At 59.2% G+C, this 18302-nt stretch overlaps 1 long non-coding RNA gene across 1 annotated transcript; it reads left to right on the plus strand.

The window, feature by feature from the left end:
- The first annotated feature begins 1151 nt into the window (after positions 1 to 1151).
- On the plus strand, positions 1152 to 17451 carry LOC127488606 (uncharacterized). The gene is made up of 3 exons (XR_007916376.2): positions 1152 to 1301; positions 15163 to 15242; positions 15511 to 17451. It is a non-coding gene; the product is annotated as an uncharacterized lncRNA (long non-coding RNA).
- Positions 17452 to 18302: the final 851 nt, after the last annotated feature.

Genomic DNA, 18302 nt, shown 5'->3' on the forward strand with positions numbered 1-18302 from the left:
CATTCTGGGGCATGTGTCCAGGCATGCACCCCGCCATGGTCCTCAGTGTGAACATTCGTCTTATTTCTGGGATGTTTTCTTCCATTGTGGTTATGGAGATTAACTCGGCTCTGTTGCCTGATTTTTCTTCTTCAGTTCTTGCCCATTTTAACCACTTTCCCTTTCACACGACTTTACAGTCTATTTTGCTTGGCTGCTTTTCTCTTTCTTCATTATCTCTTTTTAATTTATTTGAATTTATTCATCCTTATTATCTTGCAAGTTACTTATCAATTTGGGGTGCTTTTATATTTCTTTTTTATTTCCTGAGTTTAATCAGCAATTCTTTTTTTATTTATTCATTTTTTTTTAATTTTTGAAGATTTTTAATTCATTAAAAATTTTATGTTTTCATTTTATCTGAAAAGTAGAGAGACAGAGGCAGACAGACATGGACAAATCTTCACGCCCCAAATGCCTGCAGCAGCCAAGACTGGGCCAGGCCAAAGCCAAGAGCCTGGAGCTCCACCTGGATCTCTCCCCGGTGACAGGGACACAGCACTTGAGCCGTCACCTGCTCCCTCCCTGCCCATTAGCAGGGAGCTGGGTGCGAATCAAACACTCCTATAGAGGATCCAGGCATCCAAGCTGGGCCTCAACTGCTGTGCCACCCCTCCCCCCCCCCCCTCCTAATTCCTTTATTTTTAATTGCAGAACGTTTTGGGGGAACATTTAACTGGGTCTGGAGCTGCTGAATCACTGGGGAGGAGACAGTCAAGTGTGTTCAAGTCCAGGGTTTCCGGCTACAGGGGTCTCAGCGTCCCTGTTCTAGAAGCCCGCTGCCTGCTGCGGGTGGGGGTGCGGGGTGAGCACAGGGTCTCTGCCAGGGTTGGCCCCCTGCTGCCATGGGGGAGGCTGGGCTTCTGTGCGGTCCGCGCTGCTTCTCCCGCCCTGCAGCTGCCTCTCCCCACGAGGACCCCAGAGGCAGCGCCGGCCTCCGTCCCCCAGCGAACGGCGCAGCGGGGCCCTCCTCGGTCACTTACTGCCTGCGCTGTGCGGAGACTCCCGCTCGCTCTCTGCCCTCCCCTGCCTCGCCTCCCTTCCGGGGAAGGTGTTCTTTCCTCCCAACCCGCAGAGGCTCCCCAGGCACTCCGAGCAGCCAGTCAGCCATCTCTGCCAAGAGTCACTGGGCGCGTTCTCTCCCGGCGACACCGCCACTTCCGGCCTGTGGCGCGGTCACTTCCGGCGGGCCGTGACGTCACTTCCTGCCGGCCATGCCGCCACTTCCTGTCGGCCATGGCGTCGCTCCCTGCTCTGAGGAGGTGCGTTCTAAGTCAGTGACTAAGACTCGCGGGGGTCCTGCTCGGGCCCGGCGTGGCCGAGAAAGGTGTCGCGAAGCAGAACCCAGAACGACGGGAGGGACCCCCTCTCAGGAGGCTGTGGTGGGCGCGTGGCCTCCCGCACCTGGCGGCGTGCGGTGTTGCGGCGTGGCTGAGGCGATGGCGGGAACGTGCGGTTCGGACAGCGATGGCCGGTGCCCGGCGACGCCTCCCCTGTGCTCCCGCGAGGCCGCCGCCCACGTCGTTGTCGGTGCCCCCGCGTGCCAGCCTCCCTCACGTGGGCGCCCTGGCGTCGGTGCGAGCGGCTCCCCCGGGTCTCGCCGAGCGCGTGCGCCTGACGCGGTGACGCTCGCCCACGTAGACCCGGCTCCTGCCGCGAGGTGGGGAAGAGCCCGCCCGCACCGCGGTCTCCGGGGCCGGCCCGTCCTCCATGTCCCCCACCGCGGTCTCCCGGGGCCGGCGCGTCCTCCATGTCCCCCACCGCGGTCTCCCGGGGCCGGCGCGTCCTCCATGTCCCCCACCGCAGCCTCCCGGGGCCGGCACGTCCTCCACGTCCCCCACCGCGGTCTCTGGGGCTGGCCCGTCCTCCATGTCCCCCACCGCGGTCTCCCGGGGTCAGTCTGTCCTCCATTGTCCACCGCTGTCTCCCGGGGTCGGTCCGTACTCCATTGTCCATCGTGGTCTCCGGGGCCGGCCCGTCCTCCACGTCCCCCAGAGCGGTCTCCGGGGCCGGCCTGTCCTCCATGTCCCCCACCGCGGTCTCCGGGGCCGGCCTGTCTTCCATGTGCCCCACCACAGTCTCCCGGGGCCGGCCCGTCCTCCATTGTCCACCGCGGTCTCCGGGGCCGGCCCGTCCTCCATTGTCCACCGCGGTCTCCGGGGCCGGCCCGTCCTCCATGTCCCCCACCACAGTCTCCCGGGGCCGGCCTGTCCTCCATGTCCCCCACCGCGGTCTCCGGGGCCGGCCCGTCCTCCATTGTCCACCGCGGCCTCCCGGGGCCGGCCTGTCCTCCATGTCCCCCACCGCGGTCTCCCGGGGCCGGCCTGTCCTCCATGTCCCCCACCGCGGTCTCCGGGGCCGGCCCGTCCTCCATTGTCCACCGCGGCCTCCCGGGGCCGGCCTGTCCTCCATGTCCCCCACCGCGGCCTCCCGGGGCCGGCCTGTCCTCCATGTCCCCCACCGCGGTCTCCCGGGGCCGGCGCGTCCTCCACGTCCCCCACCGCGGTCTCTGGGGCTGGCCCGTCCTCCACGTCCCCCACCGCGGTCTCCCGGGGTCAGTCTGTCCTCCATGTCCCCCACCGCGGTCTCCCGGGGCCGGCGCGTCCTCCACGTCCCCCAGAGCGGTCTCCGGGGCCGGCCCATCCTCCATGTCCCCCACCGCGGCCTCCCGGGGTCGGTCTGTCCTCCACGTCCCCCACCGCAGTCTCCGGGGCCAGCCCGTCCTCCACATCCCCCACTCCCGGGGCCGGCCCGTCCTCCATGTCCCCCACCGCGGTCTCCCGGGGTTGGTCTGTCCTCCATTGTCCATCGCGGTCTCTGGGGCCAGCCCGTCCTCCATTGTCCACCGCGGTCTCCTGGAGCCGGCCCGTCCTCCATGTCCCCCACTGCGGTCTCCTGGAGCCGGTCCGTCCTCCATGTCCCCCCTCGCGGTCTCCTTGTTCGTCCCCTGGTCCCACGTGCGGGCACTGGCTCCTCCCTGTTCCGAGTGGATTTCCCCGGGCTCTGCCGGCTGCCCCTCTCTGGCCAGTGTGACTTGGGTGCTGCCTCCCAGACCGGCCTTTCCTTGCTTCTTCCGTGGTTTCTGCCGTTTCATGGCTTCCTGTGCGTTAGGGCACGAGTTGCCCAGTCCCTGCCTGTTCTAGCCTGCGAGCCCCTGAGGGCGATGCACAGGTCCCCTCCCTGTCGGGCTGGCGCCAGGGGCGGTCACCGCCTGGCTAGCAGTGGGGGGATGATTGCATGCAGGGGTGAGTTGCCGCCTCTTAGTAGCTCTGGGGAGGGAACTTAATCTCCCTGCAGTGTTTGCAGAACTGTGTGAAGATGAGCTGAAGAAGGCAGAGGACAGTCAGGTTTGTAGGACGTCACGGGTAACAGATGGCTCCATTTTAAGCTCCTTTCTGCACTGTGCAGATTCCAACTCAACCTCGATTGTTGGTGGGAAGTGTGCTGTGACATCAGTCTTGCAAACACGGGCTGAATCTGATGTCACAAACCTGCAAATAGGGCATATGTCATTGCTGGACACTGGGAGTCCCCCTTGCTTGCTAGGTCACAGCTACCAGGGTGAGCAGCCTGGACCGGGCCTGTCCAGAAGCCTGCCACACCCACGGAGGCACAGCCTCTCACCCATGCTGTGCGTCTCCACCCTGCTGTCCCTTGTGGCACTGGGTTCACCTGCAGACCTTGGAGCTCCCCCGTCCCCGGAGGATGGCCCTCTGCCCCACCCGGGCTCTCACAGGCCCCTCCTGTGCACAGAGGACCTGCTCCCTACGCTCTGCCTCCAGCTCAGCTGCTCTGACCTCTGGGCGTTGCGGGCCCTGATGTTCTGACGATGCCCGAGACCTCTCTGGCTGTTGTTGATTTGCCTGGGGGACAGGCCTTGGGTGCTGTGCCCACCTCTCTGGTTAAGCTGAAGCTGGTCCGGCTCATGTGTGAAGTTTTGTTCCTTGTCCTGTCCTTTGCTGCTGTCCCGGGCTAAGGGGGAGGAGGAGGGGGTCGGGGGTCATGAGACCTCTCCCTGCTCCTGTTGGAGGCCAGGGCTCTGCCCTACCCTTCCCTGTCTCGTCCCCTGCAGCTTCACTGGGAGGCTCTGCTGTGAAACACGTGGGTGTCGCACTTCAGCATTTTAGAGCAGAGGAAACACTGTTCGTCCTCTGACGTTTGCTCAGTGTGTTCAGTCCAGTGACCACGCTGCCGCCTTTTGTTGCTGCAAGTGTTGAATACTCATGATTCTGCCTGCTCACTGGATAATTATGTTACACTAATATGGTGCAAAAATAAAGGCAGTCGTTAGGCTTTTGTCCTGATCTACTTTGCAATTTTTCAGTTTGCTTCTTTGAAGAACAAAAGGAAGCTGCCACATTTGAAAGTATTATTTCATTTCCAAACCAGGAAGGACATGAGAAGCCCCTGGTGCCGGGAAACTCCTAGGGTGACAGGTTAGAGGGATTTTATTCCTCCTGCTCCTTGCTTGGAAAGACTTCCGTCTTGGGATCATTTACCTACTAATAAGTGTACAGAACTCGGGGTATTTTACAAACGTGAGAAGGAAGAGAGAGAGCGAGAGCCGGTGTTAGAAGCCAGCGCTTTGTTCTGGTGACTGACAACAGAGACAGCACTGCGACCTCGTCAGGCCTTGAGGGGGCCAGTCCTCTGCGATCTGCAAACCCAGTGGGTGACGTCGCCCCTCTGAGCGTCCTCCTAGGAAGTCCAGGTGCTCTGCTTTCCCGCATGCCCAGGCTGAAGCCAGCTGCTGGGTGCAGATGAGCATGGGAACCCCCAGACAGGCCGATGTGTGCTGACATTCGGGGCACAGTGCAAGCTTTCTATGGGTGTTTGTCAGATGACTCTAAAGGGAGGCTTAGATTTTGGTGCAGGAACTCCCATGGTTTCGAGTGAGAACCTCACTGGTGATGAAGGGTAAGCCACTCACACATTGTGAGTTAGACTCTGAAATGTAGTTGAAGCTGATCTATGTTTGACCATATTTGAAATTCTTAAGTGTTGAAACAACTAATGAGAAGGAAATATATGATCTGCTTGACACAGTTTACTTCTTTCTCAGAAATAGCATTCACTGCTTTTATAAGTGGTTTATTAATAAAATTCCACAGTATAATTTGAAACAGATAAGAAGAAGTGCCCCACTTAAGGCATGATAAAAAATGAAACTCTGCTCCAGTTTTCCGCTCCTTCTCGTGATCTCTGTGCTTATTGACATGAAATTCTAATCAACGTACGGAGAAAGATGGCCTAAGTCATAGTAAGATAATACTTGGAGCCTGTACTCAAAGCATACTTAAAAACGGCTCAATATCAATATGAGAGAACATAGCAAGTGGGGCTTCCCTGAGGAAAATCTTGGGTTCAATGCTACTTAAACACTTTCATCAATTTTCTGAACGATGGGATGGAAAACACGTTCATTAAGTGAACAAGGAAGCCGAGCTGGGAGCGGCAGATAACACCGGGGAGAATAGGAGATTTAATCATGACCATGAAATTTAACTAAATGGTCAGAAGAGGCCTGAGACGCAGCTCCGCGTGTGCCTGCTCCCCATGCAGGAGCTGGCGGAGGGGTGGAGGGTTTGTGGGGGTGGCGTTGGTCCTTGGTGCACGCTGTGACTTTCACCAGGGGCGCTTTGCAAACACAGTGAAGTCCCCATTACCCCTGAACCTGCCCCTGCTGCGGGCTGGCCAGGGCATGGACCCTCCGGGGTGCTCACCTGCCTTTCGGCCCCCAGCCCCTGCCCTGGCACTGGAAATCCACAGACTTGGAGTTTGATAGAAAAGGACCTTGACGATGTGCTAAGAAGTGCATGGCAAAATCGTCTGGGAATTTAGAAGATTGGCATAGGAACCTGGGAAATTAATTTAAAAACATCACAGGGGACAGGTCAGCCAAGCCGGATGGCAGCAACCTGCAACACTCGAGTGTCAAATTTGCAGCCTGAGAAAGTGGCCGTGTATCCTCATAGACGCCTTTTGTACCGTCAGTTGTCCCCGGTGCTGCTGTCACGTCGCGGTTGTCATTATTTCATTTTTGCCAAGGAGGCGCTGACTGCCGCTGTTTGCCTCGCATCGGAAGGACACGGAGCCTCCTACAGTCGTTCGGCTGCATTGTCAGGGGCATCATTTTTCTGTCATCGAAGACATCGCCGCTGTGCCTTTGGGCTGCCTTGCTTTTCACACTGTCTGTGCCACCCCTGTGAAGAGGTGACACCCAGGGACTTAAGGAGCTGAAAGGATTCAGTAGAGAGCGGCAGAGGCGATTAAAGACTGGGGAAATAGGACCCATGGAGGAAGATTAAAGGATCTGTGATGATTTAGCCTGGAGAAGCGGAGCCGACCTAATAACCATCTTCAGGACGGTGAAGGGTTATTATGTGGAGGGTGGGGACCAGCTGTTCCCCTCTCCACGCGGAGGCTAAGGAAAGAGGAAATGGGCTTAGGCCTCAATAGCAAGGGTTTAGTTGAGATGGAGAGCTTCCTTCCAGCCAGGGCCGCCAGCCACTAGAGCCCTGGCCAGGGTTCAGCCGCTCAATCCCTGGAGAGGCGCCCATCTCATCAGCCATCCGTGGGGCGCACCGCAGGAGCCCGCCGAGCGAGCGCGGCTGCAGCTCCGTGGCAGCGCGGCCCTGGGGTTGTCCTGCAGGGTCTACCGCTACTGTTCTGGAAAGACCCCAGGAAGTTTGGCTAAGAAGGGTGGGAACTGCAGGCCAAGGTGCGATGGAGAGCAGGCCCTGCTGGGAGCGAGCAGAGGCCGTGGCACTGTGCAGCCTCCGCACCGCGTAGGTCGTTCTGAGAGCAGCGGCAGAAGAATGGGGAGAGGAAGGAGAAACAGGCCCAGCCGCAGCCTGGAGCTCAGTGCCTGGCGGTGTAACGTTGCTGTCTCTAAACAGCGTGTGCAGTGGGGGTCTTTGTGTGCTCAGTAGGAAGAAAAGAAGAGCGGGAACTGGAGACGTGCTTTCCCCTCCAAGTATTGTAAATCACTGTAATCGGCACCATCTAACCAGCAGCCTGGTGGGCCTTTCCTAGCTCAGACACAGGAGCTTCGAACTCTTCATGGTGCCTGTGGAGGTCTCTGTGCTTTACAAGAGCAACCAGAAGAAGGATTACTAGACCGCGGTCAGTGACATGGAGAGGTGTTAGGGAAGCAGGGTCACAGTGCACTTCCTGTCGGGAGAGAGACATCCCAGTGCACTTCTCAGTGGGAGAGTGACATCACAGTGCACTTCCTGTAGTGAGAGTGATGTCACAGTGCACTTCCTGTCGGGAGGGTGACATCACAGCACACTCCTCATCAGGAGAGCGACATCACAGTGCATTTCCTGTCGGGAGAGCGACATCACAGTGCAGTTCTCACTGGGAGAGTGACGTCACAGTGCACTTCCTGTAGCAAGAGCGACGTCACAGTGCAGTTCCTGTAGCGAGAATGACATCACAGTGTACTTCCCACCTCTAATCAAAGTCCCAGCTATTGCCAGTTTTTGTGGAAGGAACCAGCAGATGGAAAGTTGTTCTCTGTGTCCGTCTCTGCTTTTGAAACAAAATGAGAATAAGTAATAAATGAAGCTTTTTAAGAACAATATAAATGTCAGACATTCTTGGATTCTGAGAGTGAAACATTTTTCTGGTTCACCTACACCACCTAATACAGTGAATAGCAGAGACTGTTAGAGAGAGCGCCAGTTCTCTGGACAGCAGGCTATTAGAGAGAGCGCCAGTTCTCTGGACAGCAGGCTAAGAGAGAGAGCCAGTTCTCTGGACAGCAGGCTGTTAGAGAGAGAGCCAGTTCTCTGGACAGCAGGCTGTTAGAGAGAGCGCCAGTTCTCTGGACAGCAGGCTGTTAGAGAGAGCACCAGTTCTCCGGACAGTAGGCTTTACGCGAGATGCTGAGGGTATTTGAATCTGGGTGCCTGAAGAAAATTGTAAAAGATTTTTGGCATCTTTGAAAACAGCATACATTCACTGTACAGTAGCGCCTAATTCAGTCACCAGCAGAGTGAGTCTAATGGTAGAGAGACAACCAGCCTGTTCAGCATAACCGTCTCTGTCTCATCTCAGCGAGAGCTTTGCTGCCCACCTGGGCTGAGGTTCCTGCTTTAGCAGGTGCCTGCCTGGCTCCAACAGGGCCCCTGCTCCCACCACCGGCTCTGTCACCGTGGGCGCAGAGTCCCCTTGCTGCCCACGCTGGCTCCTGCCCACGCCCTTCTCCTCCCTGGAGCGGGCCTTGCAAGCGTGATCACCGCCGGTTGTTGGGCTCCAGCCTGGACGTGGGCATTTCTGAGCGGCGCGGGTGAGGCGCCAGGCGCTGAGAACCCCCGGGCTGTGCTTGCTGCGGGCTCGGCCCCTGGCCTCCTCCCCCTGCCCTGAGCGCTGGGGGCCCGCGCTCCTGCCCAGCGCCCTCCCTCTGCAGCACAGCAGTCTCTCCTGCAGGGCAGGACCTGCCTTCTCCCCCCGGAGTGCCAGAGCGCGCTCCTGGCCCTCCTGATGGGGCTCCATGTCCTCAGGCCTGGTCCTGGTGGGCTCCTCTCCTGCGCTCTGCGTGCACCCCGTGTGGGCCTTCCCCGCCTGCCTTGCTCCCCCCGAGCTCCGGCCGCACCGGGTCCTACCAAGCCCTGGGGCTGGGACTCGGAAGGCAACAGCAGGGTTCCGGGCGCTGGGAGACATTGTTGGGGCTTTGCAGTGTAAGGAAACTCTGCTGAGACCCCGCCCGGGTGCTACCCTTGGCTGCCTCGGGGCTGCCTGTGCCTTGCTTAGTGGATACATTGTTCTCAGGAAACAGTCTCTACCAGTGTCTTATTTTGCTTTTAAACAAATGGACTCTTTAACAATCTTTTTTAAATTTCTTGTTTATTTGAAAGGCAGAGAGAGAGAGAGAATGAGAGAGAGAGAGAGAGACCGCTCCCATCTGCTGGTTCATTCCCCAGATGCCCACAGAGCTGGGGATGCCAGACTGAGGCCAGGGGCTCGAACCTCATCCACGTCTCACGTGGGTGGCAGAGGCCCAACCACGTGGGCTGCCCCATCACCACCTTCCAAGGTGCACATCACGGGGAGCTAGAATCCAGCACAGCCGGGACTTGAACCCAGGCACTCCCTTGTGGGATGCTGGTGTTGCCATAGCTACAACCAAGCCCTGCCTGTCTGCTTTGACTTTCTGTCTCAAGCAGAACCCAACTCGTAGGATTTGCCATCTTCCCGCTGTGCCTGATTTTCAGCTACCCACTTGTCACCTGGCTCCCAGAATTCCCATAAACAGCGCTGGTGAGAGACGTTGCCCTGGACAGCGACGCTGGGCACTTGGTCCCGCACAGCTCAGGGAGCTCGGTTGGCTCAGCTTGTCCGCACCTCCACCGCAGAGCGCCCCAGGGAAGGCGGCATCCACAGGTGGAGCAAGGGCCCAAGTCCCCTCGCCCGGCTCAGCTTCGTGGCAAGGGCTGCTGTCCTGTCCCTGCTGAGGGCCTAGGCCACTGGGCTGTGCCAGAGCCAGTCCCGGGTGAGGTGCGGTGTTCAAGGGCGGGAGTCTGACTTGAGGAGACGCTGCATAGCATAGAGCGTCCCAGGAACGTGGCTTGGAGCCCCCTGTGCACCTCTGGGCTCTCTGAGGAGGGAGTTGCGGAACTGCCCGGTGGGGTCACGGCCCAGGCTCGGCCGACAGGAACGGGCGCCTTCCGTGACCCTGTGTACAGAGAGGGGTGGTCTGTGTAGGGGTGGTCGGCCCAAGGCCAGGACCTCTGAGCCACCGTGACCCCACAGGCGGGCTGAGCTGCACCTGTCAGAGCTCCATCTGCTGGCTGAGCCCCACGGAGGTGAACCCAGGCAAAGGTGCATCACCATACAACCTCTGGAAACCAAGACGGGCAAGTCAGGGGAGCCAAGGGGAGAAACAACGCGTGTTTTAGGGAAACCCTCTGGGAGCGACTGGATTTCCCATCTGAAGCCGCGGCGGCCCAGAGGGAGAGGCTGGCTTTCCAGGTGATGGAGAGGGGGCTCTCAGAGACCCGCAGGATGGGGAGGGCCAGGCACTCTGAGATGAGGAGCTGTGGAGAAGTCCCAAACGCCCGGGAAACAGGAAGGAAGCAGCCAATGGAAGGCAGAGGGGCAGCAGCGGCAGAGAGCCCCAGCTTGCTCCGGCCCAGGCGTGGCGGCTTCCACACAAACCCACCTGCACCTGTCAGTGCAGACCGCGGTCCACAGCCAGTCAGCCCACGAGGAAGCAAGCCAGCATGCACAGCTGCCTGCAAGGAAGCAGACGCCACGGCTCACTCTGTGCGACTCAGGAAAACAGAACAACAAAAATGAAAACAAGCAATGGGGCCTGGCACTGCGGCGTAGAGGGCAAAGCTACTACCTGCGCTGCCGGCATCCCTCATGGGCACCAGTTCGAGTCCTGGCTGCTCCACATCTGACCCAGATCCTTGCTAATGTTCCTGGGAAAGCAGCAGAATATGGTCCAAGTACTTGGGACCTTGCACTCGCATGGGAGACCTGGAGGAAGCTCCTGGCTTCATCCTGGCCCAGCCCTGGCCACTGTGGCCAAATGGGAGTGAACCAGAGGATAGAAGATGTCTCTCTCTCTCTCTCTCTCTCTCTCTCTCTCTCTCCCCCCACCCCCACTCTGCCTTTCAAATAAATAAATAAATAAATGTTTTTTAACAAAAAGACAAGGCAAAAATTACTGGGTTCCTAATAAAGAACACAGAACACACAGGGAGGCAACGGAAAGAAACAAGGGAGGGAGCGAGACGCAGGGTCAGAAATGCGAGCGCGGACTTGAGCTTTCACAGATCGGTGACTTCCTTCAGCATAAGCAGAGTAGACAACACTGATTAAGAATCAGTGATGGGCCGGACACATTAAAGAGCAGAAAGGAAAACCCCAGCAATGCACTTTCATTAAAAATTCACAAGTTCAGTGACAAAGATAATTTGAAAATACAATAGCAGAACAGTTATACCACACAAGTACACACACACTCACACGCACACCCAAGACACGGCTGTGTCCACACAACATGGAACGGCTTTTAAAGCAGAGAAAACCACCAGAAATAAGACCACTGGCTAAGCGCACAGGTGAGCCGAGGAGGAAGGCACGGTGGTCTTCCTGGTGCAGGCGCATCAGCACCGCAGGGACCCTCCTCGAGTGACCCAGGGAGTTCAGTGACAAAGGCGGACAAGGACCTGAGACGTCAGTCCCATTTCAACACCAGGCACCAACAGCGAACCCGTGGTAACTAAGGTGAAAGACGATTACCACATGTAAATGCTCTCGGGAGACTGAGTAACTTGTGTATAAACAGAGCGCACACAGGATCTGGGTGTGAAAATCAGCCAGCACCAGCGAACTAAAGATCTGAGTAAGCGGACACCTTGGATTCAACACGGAAGTATTTAACATGATTTCCATGGAAGTCCCAGCAAGATGCTTAATAGACGGAATGCAGGTTTTCTTCCTCCAAATCTTCTATGGAAAAATCACAGTTGCTTCAATGGATAAGGTAATCTTTGAAGTATATTTATTTGAAAGTAAGAATGACAAAGAGGGCGTCAGGGGAGAAAGAGCGAGAGAGCAAGAGCGAGAGCGAGAAGGAAAGAGCGAGCTTCCCCTTGCTGGTTCACTCCCCAGATGCCGCCAACAGGCAGAGCTGAGCCAGGCTGAAGCCAGGAGCCAGAGCTCCACCCTGGTCTCCCATGTGGGGGCAGGGCCCACTCTGCTGTCTCCTAGGGAACGGTAGCAGGAAGCTGGATCAGAAGCAACAGCAGGACTTAGGCACTCCCGTCTGGGATGCAGGCAGTCCGAGAGGTAGTTTAAACTGTGCCACAACGCTCACCCCTAACGCAACCTTTGAAGATGTTAATAACGCAGGAGAATTCTTTCTTGAACACGGAGCACTACTTGCACACAGGTCAGCCAGAGGGAAGCCCGCACCTGCTCGCCGCCTGAGTTCCAGGAGGGTGAAAAAGGCTGCACGGGAGGTGGCAGGCCTTGGCAGGGCGTGGGGCTGCTGTGGACGACCGTGAGCAGGCAAACCGCTCCACGCAAAACCTCCCAGCTCAGAGAAACCAGCTCAGCCAGAGCACGGATGTCAGCGCAAACAGGAAAGTGCAGTGTTTAGAAACAAGCGCCTGGACAAGTTCTTGGTGTCGAGATAAAAAATGAGCCGCAGAAGCAGACCGACCAGCCGGACCTCATCAAAACCGAAACCTCCTCTGTGGAGGCAGGCACTGGGCACAGCGCACAATCCTGCAAGCCCTGGGCTGACACATAACCGGTCTGCACCGTCCCAGCACACACAGCTCTCAGAGTGAGCAGAAAAGGAGCAGACACACGGTGAGAGAGTGCACGCGCACACCAGAGTTCTCCCCTGAGCAGCACGCAGACATGGGGCATGGCAGAATTCTCATCTAAGGACACGCAGAGAGACATGGAACATGCCAGAATTCTCCCGTAAGGGACACGCAGACACGGGACACAGCAGACGGGAACACACGTGGAGACGCCTGCGTCACCAGCCACCAGGTGGGCACCATGCAAACCACACACAGAACTGTCACTGTGCCACCCGAGCCGCTGACACAAAAGCAGGAAGAGGCGGCCGGCACTGCCCCGTCTGAACAGGTCAGCCCCAGTGGCTGCCGGGAAAGCCAACGGATGCTCCACCCCTCACCGCCACTGCCCTGGCCCAGACCCTGACTTCCCACCGCGTGTACCACGGAGAAGGAAATGTGAAGTTCGCGTGGATTCTGGACGGCCGTGTGCACAGCAGCCTTCCTCATCTGGCCGAGTGGACACGGCTCCAGCCCCCTCCAGCGCAGGTCTGGGGAGGAGCATGAGGGACACATGGTGACCGGGGCGGACCTCACAGCAGACGCTGTGCGAGAGAACCGGACCCAGCAGTCTGTGTGATCTGTGATCTGACCCGTGTCCCATAGGACGTGAGCATGGAGCCGGAGCGCACACGGTGTGGGGGGGTGTGACCCAGTGTTAGGTGTTGGGGAGGGGAGGGCGAGCAGGAGGGAGCGGGGGGTCACGGAGCTGCATGAGGCGCTGGTGGACACAGGCGTCCTCCCACAGGGACCGAGCTCCTAGGACTGGACACACAGGCACAGACCGAGCTCACACAGCACAGCATGGACACCGGGGCAGCTGGAGTGCGACAGGGCCCGGTAGTGACCATGCTGCAGCTCTACAGGATGCTCCCTCGGGGGCCGGTGGACACGTGGACACACACGCCCTCTCTCTGCGTTCACAGCTGCAGGGGAGTTCACACGCACCCAGGGGAAATCAGGCAGCTGAGAAATGAAACGTGGGACAGCCACACACAGGCCTAAAACAGGGCCTCCGCCTTGTCACTGCTTCTCTCCCGCAAACCACGGCCGCTGGCTTCCTCTGGCTCAGTAAGGTCAGGCACGTCGAGGAAGCCCGGATGCAGGTGCGGCCGGCATCAAAGTGCACCTGCGAGAAGATGGTCTGCTTCGGTACCTGCTGTTAACTTCACGCACGCCACGTCTGAAATGCTGGTCCCAAGGCTCCAGGCCAAACAGCAGCAAGGGGCCTGGGGAGACCCGCACCCCAAACCACGGCCCTGCGGGAACACCCGTGCTCCCCGCGGCACTGCACGCTCGGTTACGTCATTCTAACACGCCAGCTCAGACCCGGGCTCTCCAAGTGCAACACGCCAAGGATGAACTCTGCTGCGTAAGTGATCTCCACGCGTTCTTCATTTGTATGATCTCCGAAGAGCTCCCACTTCGTTTTTGTGGTCTCCGTGTCGATCCTATGTTCAGAGGAGGAGAATATTAATTCTCAAGCAGAGATGCTCTGGCGACCACAGCGTGCGCGTGCTGTTGGTGCCGGTGTGCAAGGCCCAGGCCCTCTTGGTCCCCAGCACCATCCTGCGCACCGGCAACCCCGGCCCTCACCCCGACACCTGCAGGGCAGGCCACGAACCTGAGAGAGTCCACTGACTCAGGGCTGCCGTGGGCGTGGCTCTGTGACCGGAGTCGTCCAGGAGCTTCCAGCCGGCTCTGGGCCCTCCTGGGCTCAGTGCGTGAACCCCTTCAGTGCCTGCCACCTGGCGCCAATCACTTGTGGGGGGATCGGACTCGCCCCTGCACCGACTCCTCAGCCTTTCCCGCGCTTTGGACACAGCTATACTCCAAAAGGCCAGAAGCGGCCGGGGACCCCTTTGTCCTTGTCCCCAGGCAGGGTCCATCTGCACTCCCTCCTGCCGGCGACCCTTACTCCTAACCCTCCCTCCACCCTTCCCATGAGACACACTTCCCTTGACCACCGCTGCTCCTCCCCAAGCCCTGGCCCCAGCCCCTCCCAAGACCACCCCAGGCCAGCCCAGCGCCCCGGGCCCTCCCCTGGCCCCTCAGGGAGCCCCTCTGCGGTCCTGCTGACACTGAGACGTGCTCCTGTCAGCTGCCCTGGTGGACACTGCGCCAGCTGCCCCTCAGGCGGGCTACGCAGAGCCTCTTGGGGCCAGAATAATGCGTTTAGCCGGCTTCCTGTCTGTCTCCGTGTGTGGGATGCAATCTCCCGAGACTGGGGACAGAGCTGTCCTGTGGCTACGTATCCGGCAGGGTCCGAGGGAGGCACAGAAGCCAAATGACTGTGTGTGGACTAAGCCAGGAGACAGGGGACCAGGAGCTGCCGCTCACGGGGGAGAAGACGGAAAGCAGAGGCGGCGGAAGCATGTCTGGGTCCCACTGCCGGGAAGAGAAGGGAGAGGGCAGAGTGGGTCAGCCCCGCCTGCCCGACTTGCCATCCCCGCCGCGGGACGCTCCGAGTGCCAGAGGGGCCCCCAGCCTGGACGCCCTCCACATGTGCCCGCCCCCTCGTCACTGCCCTGCCCGGGCTCTCGCTCCTGTCCCACTCCTCGGGAGGGGCCGTTCTGGGACAGCGCCCACTGGGGAGCCCCGCGGGCACAGGGCTCAGCCTTTGCAAAGCCGGGTGCTGGGTGAGACCTGTGCGTGCAGAGCCAGCCTCAGCGCCATGCAGGCAGGCAGCACCGTGGCCGGCCCAGCGGCCCGAGAGAGCTGGGGCCAGGGTGGGCTGGGCCTTGCGCCCCTCGGGCAAGCATGCACAAGAGATGGTTGTGGTTTGTTCCAGGCCACCGAGGACTTGGTGTGGCCGGCAGCGCGGTGGTGCTGGAGCGAGACGGAGCACCCACCGGAAGTCCCCATCTGAAGGTGGGCTGGGGCCGGCCTCTGGGAAGCTTGAAGGACCAGCATCTGCTGAGTCCTGGCCCTTGGACTTCGGGCCCTGTAACTAACGACAAGGAAAGAAGTGGCCTTGGCAGAGACGTGGATCCGGAAGGCACCCCTAGAAACCCCTGCTGTGCAGGGAGCTTGGGCTGAGCGCCGAGGTGGCTGACCTCAGAGGGGAGCCCCAGGGGGCCCTAACCCCGGTCTGGGCGGTTTCTCCTGAAAGGTGCCCAGAGAACCCGTTCTTTCACAGGTGGACGCAGTCAGCCCAGAGCCGGAGGCCAGAATCCGGGGGTGGCTTCGCTGCCCGTGCACAGAACCTGGCCTGGATGCCGGCAGCTGTGGGCCTGTGCACAGAACCTGGCCTGGATGCCGGCGGCTGTGGGCCTGTGCACAGAACCTGGCCTGGATGCCGGCGGCTGTGGGCCTGTGCACAGAACCTGGCCTGGATGCCGGTGGCTGTGGGCCTGTACGACGGCTCTGTGCCCACGGGAGCCACAGCCACTTGTTGCACCCGCCACCGCCCCGCGTGGCGCGCACAGCTGATGCCTCTGACCCGGCTCCCACTGGCTCGGGCGCCACCTGGGCCGCCTGTCTCCCCCACACTGCGCTCGCCTCCCCGGCACCCGCCACCGCCCGGCCTGGCGCGGTCCCCAGGCAGCCGGCTAACAGGCTCTTCCGTGAGCCAATTCACAGGGATTCGGTCATGTTTACATTAGCCTCCTCCCAGTGCACGAAGAGAGAAGTGCTCGCTTCAGAATGGAAATGAGCAAATATGAATAATTCAATTTTCCTTGTGGCTATTAACACATTTTCCTTGAATAAAGTGATAATAGGTTATCATCTGTGAAATGGAAATTGCATAACAGAGAGTCTCTGGTTACACCAGAGGAAATTAATTTCACAGCACATCTGCTGGGACCTGACTTGTGCATGCTAACTACGAGAAAATGCAGCCGATCAGCTCCCTACCTTTCTAATTAGATTAGCGGCCCCCTCCTTCCAGGCAGGAGAGCCGCGGCTCCTCGCCTCGACACCTAGTATTTGTAATGATGAAATGACTGGAGCAATTAGGGAAAGTTAAAAATGAATTATGGGGCCGGGTTCTATGCACCAGATGCTGCCTCCCAGGGCTGTGCGGTGCTGTCTGTCTGGTTAAACACAGGACCGAGCCCACTATCGACGCGCACACGCATGCACACACGCGTGCAGCGGGCCTTGGCGGCACACGGCATGCACCCCACCGTCTCCACGCTGGCCCAGCGTTGCCATGCCAACACACACCAGGGGACCAGGAGGGAGCCCCGGGGACCCGGCTGCAGGCACAGGCACCCCGTCCTGCACCTGAAACCAGGCAGAAGCCCCCTGTGGCGGAGGCACTGGCAGGGCCACCAGCCCGCTGGGTGGGTCGAGCTGCTTGGAGACAACCCTGGGTGACGTGGTGCCAATGACGGGTGACCTCTGATGTGTCACACCCACTCCTGCTGCACCCGCACCTGACTGAGGCGGGAACAGCATCTGCGCGGAGAGGAGAGACTTCGTACTGAGGGCATGTGGGCGGGTAGGGCGAGGGTGTCTTAGCACCACCTTCTGGCCTGGTCCCAAAGGCCCCGAGCACACAGAGCTGCCTCCTCCCTCCCCTCCCACTCGCCCTTCCTCCGTTTCTCCACTGATGGCTCGCAGATCTGCAAAGCTCAGTGCCATTTCTTCAAAATCATCTTCGTGTCAATGGTCGGCCATTATTCACTTTTCTCTCATTTTCCCAACAAAATTATTGGGAATAGCAGAGTGCAAGCTTTTCTCACTTTGGACCTCATCCGGGGCGTATTCCCTGAGGAAGCTCCTCCCAGAGTGCTCTTGGGAGGCCCAGTCCCCGGGTGGACCTAGATTTTGCTTCTCTCTGGAGCCTGGACTCTGATGGTGGTGGGCTCTGGCACCGCCCGGAGATGCCAGGGCCTCCGACGCCATCCCTGGGGCAGCACAGGCCGAGTGGGAGGTTTTCGGCCCAAGGGGCTCTGGGGGGCAGCGGCGATGCTCTCTGTGGCATCAGAATGGGATCAGACCAGGACCATCCATGGCCCGGACACGGGGCCCTCAGCGGGAGACACGGGTGAGGCTCCTTCCCTCCAAGGACGGGCAGGGAAGAGGAATGGGCTTCGGCAGGAGCCCCCTGTCCACGGAAGCAAGCGTGGCTCAGGGCCCCCAGTAGACCACCTACACCACGCGGGTGTGCTAATGCCACGGTGCTGCGTGCCAACACGGGGACGCCAGGAGCGCCATCGTAGGCACCGTTTCAAACGTCTTTATCCTGGTGGGTGCCGTGGTGCAGTGCGTGAAGCCCCTGTTTGGGTCTCCAGCATCCCCAGGCCCAGCTACTCTGTGCTCCAACCCAGCCTTCTGCTAACGTGCGGGGCAGCAGTGGGGACGCCACCCCAACGGGGCCCCGATGGAGCTCCTCTCTCCTGGCTTGGCCTGGGTTGCAGGGGGTTGGGTTCAAGCAGACACAAATGACAGCTGTTGCAGGCATCCGGGAGTGAACCAGTAGATGGAGGATCTCTCTCTCTCTCTCTCTGTCTCTCTCTCTCTCTACATTTCCAATAAACAATTTCTAAAAAAAATTCTCTTATTTGAGAGGCAGAGAGTGGGTCATGGAGAAAGAGATGCAGAGTGAGAGAGGAAGAGGGAGAGGGAGAGAGAGAAAGGGAGAGAGAGAGAGAGAGAGAGAGAGAGAGATCTCCTGTGCACTGGTTCGCTCCCCAGATGCCCACAATGGCTGAGACTGCCGGGCAGACACTGGGAGTTCTGTCCAGGTCTTTCGTGTGGGTGGCAGGATCCCTCCCTGAGCCACCACGGCGGCTGCCCAGGACGCACGTGAGCAGGGAGCTGGAGTCGGGCTGGAGCCGCGCGTTGAGCCCAAACACACGGAGGCGCCGTCCAGCATCCTGACTGCGGGCTGAAAGCCTGCACCACCTCCCGCTGATCCTCACGGCTTCCTGTGGCTTCAGGACCATAGACGACACGGTGACGAGAAAGCCGTTCCGTTCT

The sequence above is a fragment of the Oryctolagus cuniculus genome, chromosome 10, assembly GCF_964237555.1.
Source record: "Oryctolagus cuniculus chromosome 10, mOryCun1.1, whole genome shotgun sequence".
NCBI classification, from domain to species: Eukaryota; Metazoa; Chordata; class Mammalia; order Lagomorpha; family Leporidae; genus Oryctolagus; species Oryctolagus cuniculus.